Raw genomic sequence first — 12439 nt, 5'->3', positions numbered from 1 at the left:
GGGCTTGAGAATGAACCGAAAAGAAGGAATACAAATCTGCAGCAGTTCCGCGGAGCTTTGCCGCCACGCACTCTGGTTTCAACTGTCGCACTTGGATTGAACGTACTGCGACTGCCTACGATACAGAGAAGGCGGGATAAAACGAGCCGGTCGCGTCTCAAGTTCGCGATGTATAATCAACGGTGAACGGGTGTCGGATAATAAAACGTGGAATTTTCGCTGCTAAAAGTTGTTGAAATTTCATCCATGCAGAGAGTACAGGTACCGAACGAACGGTGAACCGTTATATGCCGACATCGGCAGCAAGTATCTGCACACGGTGCAGGGATTCTCTACTCTGTTATATCAACGAGAAGGAAGAGCTGCCTGAGAATCGGGTGTGCAAGAACCGGCGCGATTCTACCTCCGTAGACGTCTCAATGGTCTTACCAATTGTAAGAGGAAGCTGACCACTCCGAAGGTCGTAGAGCGATTAAGTCTGCATTATGTGAGCGGTATAAGCGCCAAGTCTAGACGGTCGTTTGTTTTCGTTCCTCTCTCGTTCTCGTTCTCGTTCTCGTTCCCATTTCCCGTTTCTCATTCCCTCCTCGCCCCGTTGTCCTAAATCTAGAGTATTGTCCTCTCGTGCTTCGGCCACTAGCAACCCTCTTCAATAGCGAAGGATCTGGATTAGAGTAGACCTAAGGCCTCATCCCCGGCACCTTTGTGCCAGACTGTAGATCAGACCGGGTAACGACGACGGAGTTTAATCGCACAACAAGACAATGTTGGTCCGACGAAGGTCATTCGAGAGGGCAAGGGGTCTCACCCCGTCACACTTCGGTACGCATTTGAAAACAAGTATCGTTTAACGGATTGGTTGCAAAGTCAACGTACAGTTTCTTTGGATTTGTTTATTTATTTATTTATTCAGATCCAAAGCGAAAATCCACACAGGAAACGATTCGACACGCGTCGCGGACGAACTGAAACGGTTGAAGGGAAGATGCGTTATTGTTGAACGCATATTTTAATCTGAAATTTTTAATCGACTCGACATAACAAGCTTGATCAACTTTTTCAATGATCCCCATTCACAAGTCATATGTACGTAAATACTTGCCTACCTGCCTGCCTGTAGTTTGACTCCACCTTCGACTACTGCTACGACGACTGGTTTGACCAGGAGAATCTGTTCGACCCGTATATTAAACGTTGTCAACGATTTTTTCTGAGCTATCGTAACTGTTTTTATTACTGTCTCTATGTTTCCAGAATGGTTCAATTGTATTTTGTTGTTCGAGAATTACATCATATATATTTTACAGGTATATATATATCGATGAGTCTTTCAATATCACACCAAAACAGATGACGTCAGTAACGGAATCTCGTAGATCATCGGAATTTCTCAGGGTTAAGCGACAATTATCATACATCGGTATATGAAAATTGATTTCACGGGCAGAAAAAAATTTCCACGAAAAAATATACACGTGTGGTAGGTATAACCGATCGATTCGTGCTGTAACAAAACCGTTATACACCGGGCCAAGAATTCGTCCGTAGATGACGTAATGCAGGGTCTCGAAAGGGCCGGAGTCTGGATACCGCTCGACGGACGGACTGATCGCGAGACTGAAAAAACACGCCGCCGAAATAATCGCGTTGCGAAAGGAACAAACGAAAAGATCATCCTAGATGAGCGTATATGTATGATTATTACCTAATTTGAAATTGAGATTCGATAAGCCTCATACCGCGATATAACCTCACCAGTCACACCCATACCAGAATCCCCGCTCCGAATGACTAATTAACTAAACGAACGACGCTAATTAGCGGGGGGCCATCTTAAACGAAGTACCAAACGGACGTCGACAAGCAGATGACGTACATATGTATATCATATCGATGCGTGGATGATGCTAGGGTCCACGCATTGCGAGGTTCGCCAGTGAAAGTTCAAGACTTCCGAAGTACCTGTATAACGATAGTTTATAGAAGCTTCCCAGAGTCTCGTCTCGACCGGTCTGCAAGGTCTAGCTATACTATAGTAGGTAGGTGGGTAATTAGGTAGATTCTTCCGAACGCCTGCTCGCGAATCCGTGATTCACATCCCGATTACGTGCGAGCTGGTCTAACCTGAACTCCTCCTGACTCTTCCCAGATAAGCTGTGCCTATGATTAGTCCCTCTCGTTAATAAACTACGGACTACTCCTCGGACTTCTTGCGTAACCACGGCTGGTTGGCCGGCGCAATACGGCATCCCTTCTTCCTTCGATAGGTTTTCTTTCATCTCCGATCCTCCTCTCTTTTCTCCTTTATAGATATCAGCGCCGTTGAGGCGAGTACGTGCAATCGGACTTGCGGCATAGTCATATTTCCATGCCCCACAACCTTCTTTGCGATGTATGTACGTCGTACGTGCAAGCCTATACGTGTAACACGTACGATCGTACATTCTCACGTATTTCTGTCGGACGCACGCCTGCGATGCTATACAGATTTCAAAGACAGCTCGCGGTTCTTGCATGCAAAGAGAGGTTTTAAGATACGTTCTGCAATGCTCGGAGCTATCCCCCGCGTGTAGCGATCTTGTGTGAAGAAAGAGAGAAAGATAGAGAGAGAGAGGAAAACTGGGTAGTTAGAGTGAAGCGTGCATTCCAGATAATCGTTATCGCTGACGGTCGTATTAGTGATGATTACTTGCTGTCGGATGATATTGATTCTTCGTATAACGAAATTTACGCCGAATCGCCTGCAGCTCTACAGATTATAAAATAATAAGCATTCAATGCATTAACGTTGTTATAATTTTCAACCGGACGCAGATTAGGTTGAACTGCGTTTCAGTATTTTTATTCTTCTATTCCTGAAAACATTTCAACTATCAGACGATACTGAAATACATGAAACGAGCATCATCTACAAATCCTCAATCTTCGTCAAATTTTATCTCTCGCTTCTGGCAATTAAAACTGAACAATTGACTTTTATTTTTATCATCGTATCTGTTAACTGTACAATCGATTACGTGTATAGCAGGAAATATTATGTACGCGGAAACTGGAGACCAGAAATATTACTGTGGGCGTCGGTAACGTTTGAGCGTTGCATATCGTCCTGTCCAGTTCCCCAGAGGCTTCGACGTAACCGGAATGTTGCTTGTCAGAACGCTTTACAGTACGCGGTACGTTTGAGTGCATATACGTGTGTAACTTTTATGCATTGAGTATATCGGCTGCAGGGGCAACCGCCCTGCCCTCGGTCAGAATTCGCGGACATATTTGGTGGAAGTTGCCGCGACTCAGGAAGTAACGTGACGACCGCAGTTCGCCGTAACTCTGTCCAGTGGTACGTGAAGCGACTTGTCATACCCGATATCGAAAATCCAAGAGTTTGCGGTAGCATGGCAGGGACAAGAATAATTTTCGCATCCGAAACCAAAAATGTCGAAACTATTTCTGTACTTTTTTCAGGCTGTATCAATTATGGATCATACACAATCAGACGTTCGTTAGATTTTAAAAAACTCCTTGTGAGTCCAAACTCCTAGGTATCTCATAATGCACGTAGATTAGGGTGTCCCATATTTAAGGCGTTGACGTATTTTTTAATGCATACCCCCCCAAATTTTTTTCAAATAATTCAAAAACAATTGCCTAATTGTTTCAGATTCTTATCTCAACTCTAACCCGTGCCGACAACAGAGTGGATTTCCCCATTTAAAATACACGTGTTTCGGACACATTTTCACTTTGCACTTTATTGTAAGAGTAAAAATGTTCGAACAATTCCGCAACTGCGAGGTTTTAGTGGTCATTAGTGCCACTATCTGAAAAAGAATTTGGATCATCGTGCCATGCAATCGCGTCGAATTACATACCCTCGATATTTTTATTTTGATAGATTATTTGCCTATTTTGTTATTTCGAAGGTGTGCAATTCGTCGCGACGAAGACATACACATGTGTGAATTACTGATAAGGATTTCTGTTTCGCAGTTTTTCTTCATTTCTCAAACATATCAATAATAAACCATCCTCTGGACAAAACGATAATAATAATACGATCGAAGATTGTGTGATGAAACTGAAAATTGGCCCGCGGACAAGTCCTCCGTTCTAAAAACTCGATCTACTATCAGCTCACGATATGAGATGTAAAACATTGCGAGCCAACCGGTCGTCGATTTATTTTTATCGGAAACTCACGGTGAAACGTTGTACTTTTTTCATTGTCTGGTTGCGAGGGCGTACATTGTATTTTTTTATCCTATCTCTTATGTAACCAAGCTATCTATCTTGTAGTTCGCAAACAAAAACAACATATTGCTTGTCTGGATCGTTCTCCTACGCAACCAAACACACGTGTACTGATACGTCTAATTATGAGTGCGTATAAACTTTCGTAGTCGGTACTAATCTACAAGTGTGCAACTTCGAAGATCATTCAATATCAAACCAGTGAAGCGAATCGATCGTCTAGTGGGTAAAGAAATTTAGATTCATCGTTTTTCGATATTTGTCTAAACGACCAATTATCTACCTTTGTTGAACGACTGATGTGAATTCTATAATGTTGTGACGTTTTATTTTTCAGTTCAGTCAGTTCATCGACATTCTGTGAACCTACAAAAACATGAGATATCATATATATATATGATATATGATATCGGTTCACAGAATGTCGATGGGATATATGTATATCTTATATATATATATATATGTATATCTTAATTCGGGTCCCAATTCCATAGAATATTTCCGTATATTACAAAATTTATCTACGAAACTGACTTACACGTCTCGATAATAGAACAAACGTCGTCCAAATTTTATGACGGGGATCATGGACCGTAAGAAATTTAGATAGAACGTCGTTCACCAGACTGAATTTTTTCATGAACATGTGAAGCAAACGGTGTTATAACAGATTGTTTTATCATTAGACTTTTTTCATCTCAGTAACATAGAGATTTCAAAGGTCAATGCCCTTTACGAATGGAGTCAGAGTTTCAGGCATCGCTGTAGAATATATATAACCGGTCATACCGGACCAACGACAATCTGTAAATATGCCGATACGCTCTAGGCTTTCTCAAGAGTACCAATACCATTCACCAATACGTTTACTCCTGACAATTGTAATAAGCATCTCTACTACTCCGGTCTTTTCAAATAATCTATGACCGAACGAAGCCAATATTGCGATTACCCAACTTTTAAGGCGACACAGCGAATAATTTGAAACATCCCAACATGCTTACAAAGTGCATTCAAATAAACTGTAATCGTAAATAAGGGGACATATAGTCACGGTACAATGGAACCCAACTAAGGTAAATGCATCAATATACGGTTATGTATAAGTAATTTTCGTAGACTGAATTCTCGAATCTTAGTACATGGTCAAAGGTGAAATGGTAATTAAGTTATTCTTGTTGCATACGTGCTTACTCCAAAGTTGCTCACGTGCTCGAACAACCCCTGACCATCTTCAGAGGCTGCTCAGCCCCTTTCAAAACTATCCTATTATAAGAATGTTGTTTCTCGTTTACGTTTAGTAACGAATAATTATAAGAAACTGATGCAAATAAACGTTGATAGGTGAGCCAACGTCATACATTTTTGTCATCAGTCATGAGCTTCTCGAATTAAGATTTCTATTTTCAAGATGGATCATAGTTTTCCCTCCCCCCAACCCTGTCGCAACCAAGTACTATGAAGCAACGCCCTGGGTTTGACATAAGTCGGCGCCTATGTTTTGCTGTAATTTTATTTGGCGTGAAATAGCGTTTGATAATTGGCGAGTGCTAGAAATAGTAAATCTGACAAGGAATATCAAGCAGGCGGCACCAGCGACCATATTGCAATTGTGCACGCCTGATATTTCATTTCCACTACAAACGGTTAATTTCGACAGCACTCGCGACTGATGAAATGCTATTTCACGCGAATGAAAATGCAGCAAGTAGCTCAAGTGTAAGCCCACCTTTGCAGTTGAATCCAAGGGAATGAGAATTTAATCTACGAAATTCAAATTCACTGGAACTTCCAGTGCACTTGTATATACCTATGATTGACCCTCGGTATGACAGAATCTGGTGAACAAAAAATTCACAATCGTCGGTTAGCGTGAAATTGCGGTTTTTTGATCAACTCGGGAACGAAGGTCGGTAATCGATTTTCGCGTTCACATTGAACATCTTAAGTCATATTAACTGCGGCATGAATTGGCACAGGGATATTCATCGGAGTTCAATTTAAAAAAATTATCTCACCAATCAAATTTGTGAATAATTCAGGTCAGTCCGCAGGAACTAATATAGTGGGATCACCTTGAATAGAACATTTTTAATCATTGAACTAAAACGTGCAATGTCGCAATAATCGCGAGGTAAAAAAAGTAGTTGAAATTTACAATCATAACTGGTTTAGTAAGTCCACATTATATACGTTATAAACGTGGTAAATAATTGCAGTAAACTTAACTAATGGTACATAATTAATTCAGGTAAATATCACGTTAAGCTTTATAGTTTCAGGGTACATAGAGAACACGTACTGCCATGCGACCAAGAGTAGTTTGCAGTGAACGCTAATTACTTGCTTGTATATCATTGCGGTTGCAAAATGAACGAGGAAAGGTTTGCTACGTTGTGAATCAACAACTTATAGTTATACACGAATACTATCTTCGGTATGATATAAGCTTGAAATTTAACTGCGCAGTTGTTATCATCGTTGAGGTTACTTGGAAATCCTCACTCATTCGGAAGCTGAAAATAAGGCGAATGCATTTCTTTGGTTCATTTGGCTTTGCGCGTACCTACGTATCGTCAGCCAGTACAGCTTCGCGATAAATTAAACTAAACCGCCTGTCAAAAACTACAGAGTAGTCGCGTTGTTGACGGAGGTAGCGTAGAAAATTAATTGAGTATATTTTGAGTGCGTCCGCGAATGCGCATGCGCGGAGTACAAAAAAGACCACTTACAACTCCTAAGAATTAAAAATGGTCATGGGTTGTCGCAAACAAATCTGACATTACGCGATTCTAGCCTCAATTTCGTGCTTTGCATGAAACGCGCATACTCTTGTTATATAAAGAATCGTGTGCAACAAGAAGGCAGCGGTCTATTCGTCTTCGACTCATGTGTGTGCTCACCTACGACTTAAATTGCAGCTTACGCTTGGCCCAAAAAGACCGAGTTTGCCTCCTTATTAGACAATATACTATTAATTGCCAAAACGAATCACGTAACCTGCAGTGATGCGTCCATTATAGTATCAACTCACACCGTCCCTCAGTTCTCACAATAGATTCGAAGTGGCAAAAAACACATTGGGAGTATCATATCGCTGTCAGTTGCTCTAGGGTCTACAGTCTAGGCTCTCTGGCAATTTTTTATCACAGATATTGTAACATACAGAACGATCAGTTGCCCTAACGTGCGACGCGTAATTACTCATGTCACGAAAAATTAACGCGCTTCTGTATCACAGCTGATAAATTTTTTCTCCGAGATTACTCGACTCTTAACGACCCGTTCAATAACCCCTATACGTATGTATAGGGAGGGTCACCAATTCTCTTCTGAAGATGCAGATGAAATTTCCTATTAAAATAACTGCTTTGGAACCAGAGGGAGAATGTAACGTATCGTGTATGCAGATTTAACTGCTGCCATCCAGACGACTTTTTATGGAATCCAGGGGACAAACGGCACCCTAAGACTTTGGAATTGACCAAGGTCAGACACGCAGTGCCAAAAGCAGAGTGTGCAAAAAACTAGACAGGATTCTTCATACATCTATGTAAGATGATATTGCCTGTGAAGGGCTTCCATGGTTCACCGGAATCCATGGTGTCAAATACATCATTTCTTTCTCTTCTTTGTTTTTTTGCATTAGTCTTCTTCGTTTTTGCACCATAGTGCAGCAGCGTTCACGGAAAAGAACTCCAGAAACGTTAGTACTAAATTTAGTATTTAGTAATAATCATTGATTTAATCATCCCGGAACTTATTATCATTTATTGAGGAAGTTGTGAGCACCTCTGTCGTATACAAAGTTTAGATAACTCAAGTAACGTTTGGATACAGGATACATATATGTAAATATTTTTACGTGTTTTTGAAATGATCTGACGAATATAGCAGAAAGTACCTGTTTCTAACGACGATGAGATAAGGCGTTTGAAATTTACGCACATCATTTTTGCTCCCTAAAATGATGAGATGTAATCGTACAACGCATTACATTAAATAGTAATGTTGAGATTGCGCTAGATAATTACTGAACGGTGATTGAATGAAAAAGTTGATATAATTGGGTGTGATTCATCATGCCTAACACTGTTCGCAAACACCTAGTGCAGTCCACCGAACAAAGATGCATAAAAAGAGGTTTTCATTTTCATTTAATGCAATTGCACTTTGCCTTGATATTTTTTCTTTCCATATATTCGATGATGGTTCGAGATTTTAATTTATTTATAAATTTGTTGTAAATCCATATGTAAATGAATAAGGCTACTCGATTCTTAGTATTACAAAAAAGTGAAAGCCCTCAAGTCATTTTCGATCAACAAACAAATTTAACATCGCGATTTCAATCAAACAAAAATTTTAATTTAACAAATCTGCATTTTCAACTGTTTTCGTGGTGTCTCGAATACATTAACTCAAAATCATTAAATCGAATGAATTAACTGTAGCCCGTTAATATTTGTATAAATCAAATGCACATTTATGTTTCTTGTTATACACAGTATGGCTATAGTTTTGTCTAATGTGTTACAACCATGAAGAACATGGGTATCCTAAACCGCATAATTATATATATTATATGTAGCACAGAAGACGGTACCTGGCTTGTTCTCAGAATCGTGAAGTATCAAGTCCACGCGCAAAAGTCGCGGCGGGATTTGAATAGTGCAGGTTATCGAAGATTTCAACGAAGTAAAGACAATCAATGCGCAAAATCATGAAAACCCCTTCATCCCAAACCTGATAATGAAAAATATAATCCAACTATCATGAAAAATTTTTATACTGTCGGAGGTTTGACGGCACGAATTCAGCCCCAAGATTGCAGAGAAATGTGTATTACGTGGTCAACGCAAAAATAAACACTCCAAGTTGGATGTCAAAATAGCAATAGAGACTCAAAAAGCATGAAGCTGAAGCTAGGAGCTAAAGTTAACAGCCACAGTTAGCAGCCAAATGTGTTAAATTTTTTCGACATAAAAAAATGTAGTTCAATTTTATCCTCATAATCCTATAAAACTATCGGAGATTCCAGATATTTCAAAAAATTTCGATTTTTGAACTTCGATACCTTATTTGAATGAATATTAGAACGTTTGGCTGCTAATTCTGGCTACTGGCTTCAGCCTTGTTCAAAAAGCAGCGTTGGCAGATTCATTTCTAATACAGAGTGAGTTGGATTACCAGCAAGCCATTGATGCGGCAATGTTTCATATTCCTTCTCGTGTTTAGCGCACAAGGTAATAAACAATTCTTAATTTCCGTTTTCAATAATTTGTAGGAAGTAGTCCGGCAGACTTCGATGGAAAATTCTGAAGTGAATAACAATCAGAATTTTAAAACCATGACGTTACAGAACAGAGTAACTGCAGCTCATTCGCAGTTACTAACTATGATGTCAATAAGAGCGTTTTATTTTGCATTAAAAGCTATAATCACAGACTGATCACTTCTACCAAGAAAACTGTTGAATTTTATATTGCGTCCGATTATTTAAGCCTTTGATTAAGATGATAATTCGAGAAATTTATAGCAAAGCTCGAACACTGGATTGCCTGCTGCGATTGAGAGGAGGAGGCGCATTTAAAATTTCATGGTACACGAGTCTACACGAGGTAGAAGTCGTGGGTCAAATTTAAAAGTGAATTATCGGCCTTTTGTTATAGCGGTATGACAAAGGCTCGCAACGCTGTAGGCGATGCCACCTCTACGAAAATGTTCGCCATCCGATTACATATGAAATCACGGGCAAAGATTGCGGCATTTGGAAACTTACCGATTATTCGATGCTTCCATAGTGTAGGGCAGCCGGCTCAGGTCTCCTGATTGACACCAAAACATAGGCTTTGTCGACGATGACGTTCGACGTCGTAGAACAGATACTTTTCCACGCTTGAGCACGTACATGGCTGTCGAAAATGAGAAATAGCGGTTACATGCAGTATCGACGGATTTGTATTTGTTGCTTTTATCGCACAATTCGCACGAAATTCATACCAAGAGCGAATTCCCAATCAACCTGTTAAGAACAATGGTCAAGGGCAATATGAAGACACTTATTTCAGCATTATGTGGTCAATAGTGTAGTGTCGTTATAGTGATCGTGTAGCAGTTCTCATACCCGAAATACTCGCAACAAAATAAAATTGACGCGTTCTAAAGTGAACAACGCACTCGACACATGGTTTCTCTACGAATATACCAAAAATATTTCGATTTTAGTCTCCAGTGTGAGTCGGCGAATCGCAATTCAACGAAAGGAAAATATCGCACTGAAAGAAAAAAAAATAATATCCATTTTCTTCGCTGAAAATAGTGTATCCGTTGCCATGAAAAATATAACATATGTTACATTGAATAGTTCGTGTAAAAACAAAACTTTTTTGCATTCAAGTTTTTTCTATCCGACTTCAATTTTCCATGATATACAGGTTTAAAAAGAAAAAAACCATTTCCGAAACGAGTAAATTGAAAAATGTGAAAAAATTCACAGTGATTACTTTTAAGTAGTATTACTATACAATCAATTATGGAACAGATCTGGGAGGATAAACAAAAAGTGGCTGAGTGGCGGAGACCGCCTCATACACAGGCCTGGAAACAACCGCGAAGTGGTATGTATGTACGTACCGGTAGTCGAGCGAAATATCTTTATATTTTTCGCCGCTTCGTAGCCTGCGAGGACAGAGTCATTCCTGTCTGTCTCTCTCACTCTCCCGAACGAGGTACATAAGTACGTACTACCCGTACTAGATACGCAAGCACAGAAAACCGTGCGCGGGAGATACTAGACCGCAGCGCCGCATGTGGGTGCGAGCGAAAAGACCAGAGATACTCGTAACGGAGTCAAACGGCCTCATTGAAATGAGGCTTCCTTTCCAGACCTGTATGCAAGACCGTGCTCCAAGCTGGGCTACGTTTGTTATAAAATATAAATAGCTGTAGACAGTATTTATATCTGGTTTGAAATTATTGTTCAGCCGAGGCCCGGTGATGTCTAAAATAAGAGCAACCCGATAAAGATATTAATTAAGTTTTGTCTACTTGCACGTATGTGGTAGAAATAAAGTGAAATAATGCCGAGGGTGGTGAACTCCTTCTTAACCTATGAGATTCTAATGTATTTGAATTCGTTTTACTTCGGCATGTTTGCTGTTTGCGAATTTGGAATGAGTATTTTCAAAGCTCTGTGCCTAATACCTCAACCAACACTTGAATCCGTTCTCCATGGACTTGCGATGTTACTTTTCCTCATCATAACCGAATCCGGACGTATTTACTTGGGAAGAAAAGGAAACTTTACGGAACAAGGACCTCCCCTGATGCTGGGTATTCTACTAACCATTCCTAGTGCCCTGGCAACTGTTTACTTTCTGTATTGGCAGATGTCTGTTCTTCGCCTGGAACGTATCCTGTGTTGTATTCAGTTGTTTTTGCACGCTGCTGAATCTGTCATATCCATCATGTGTCTTGTAGCCATTTATCGCCCTCCCTCCACAGAAGAATGACAAGAAACGTTGCATCATACCCGTTTGTTCCAATATTATGGTCCATATGATACAAGTCACGCATTCATGCACGAGTCCAAGACTAGTCCTAACGAATATCTACCGAAGTATATTGTATACAGGTTTTGATGTGAATTAATCTAAACGAAAAAAAATATTTCACCATATTTATCTTGAATTTCAACCCCTAAGACTGAGATTTGTATACGATTTGCTGATTGTATATAGATTACAATAGTTTTATTAATAATCTCTTGTTTCCCATTAATTCTCACTGAAGAACATAAGTCCAATTTATTTACACATTAGTAAGTAAAAAGGATACACACTATTATTATGATTCGTTGCTTTACAAATATGACACTAATTTTAGCTAATCATTGTACTGAATTGATCAAAAACTTCTGAGTGTTGCGAGTGTTCTTTTTTTCTCTTTTTTCAAAATTGAAACTTCATTTTTTAAGTATTTATTGGCATTAAATACTTTATGTCATATATATAAAGAAGTTTAATAACTACAAAACAATTATATGCACAATAAATTGCCAAATTGTACCTGCTTGTATTTCGGTTTCTAGTCATAATTATTCTTCAATAAATTGATTATTTATTAATCGTGTTATTTTGTATTGAAAGATCAATATGACACACTAAAATTTTATCTCACAAACTGAGTA

Source organism: Neodiprion lecontei, chromosome 4 (genome assembly GCF_021901455.1).
Source record: "Neodiprion lecontei isolate iyNeoLeco1 chromosome 4, iyNeoLeco1.1, whole genome shotgun sequence".
Classification (NCBI taxonomy): Eukaryota; Metazoa; Arthropoda; class Insecta; order Hymenoptera; family Diprionidae; genus Neodiprion; species Neodiprion lecontei.
The sequence above is the reverse complement of the archived record's forward strand: the minus strand, read 5'-3'. Positions refer to the sequence as shown.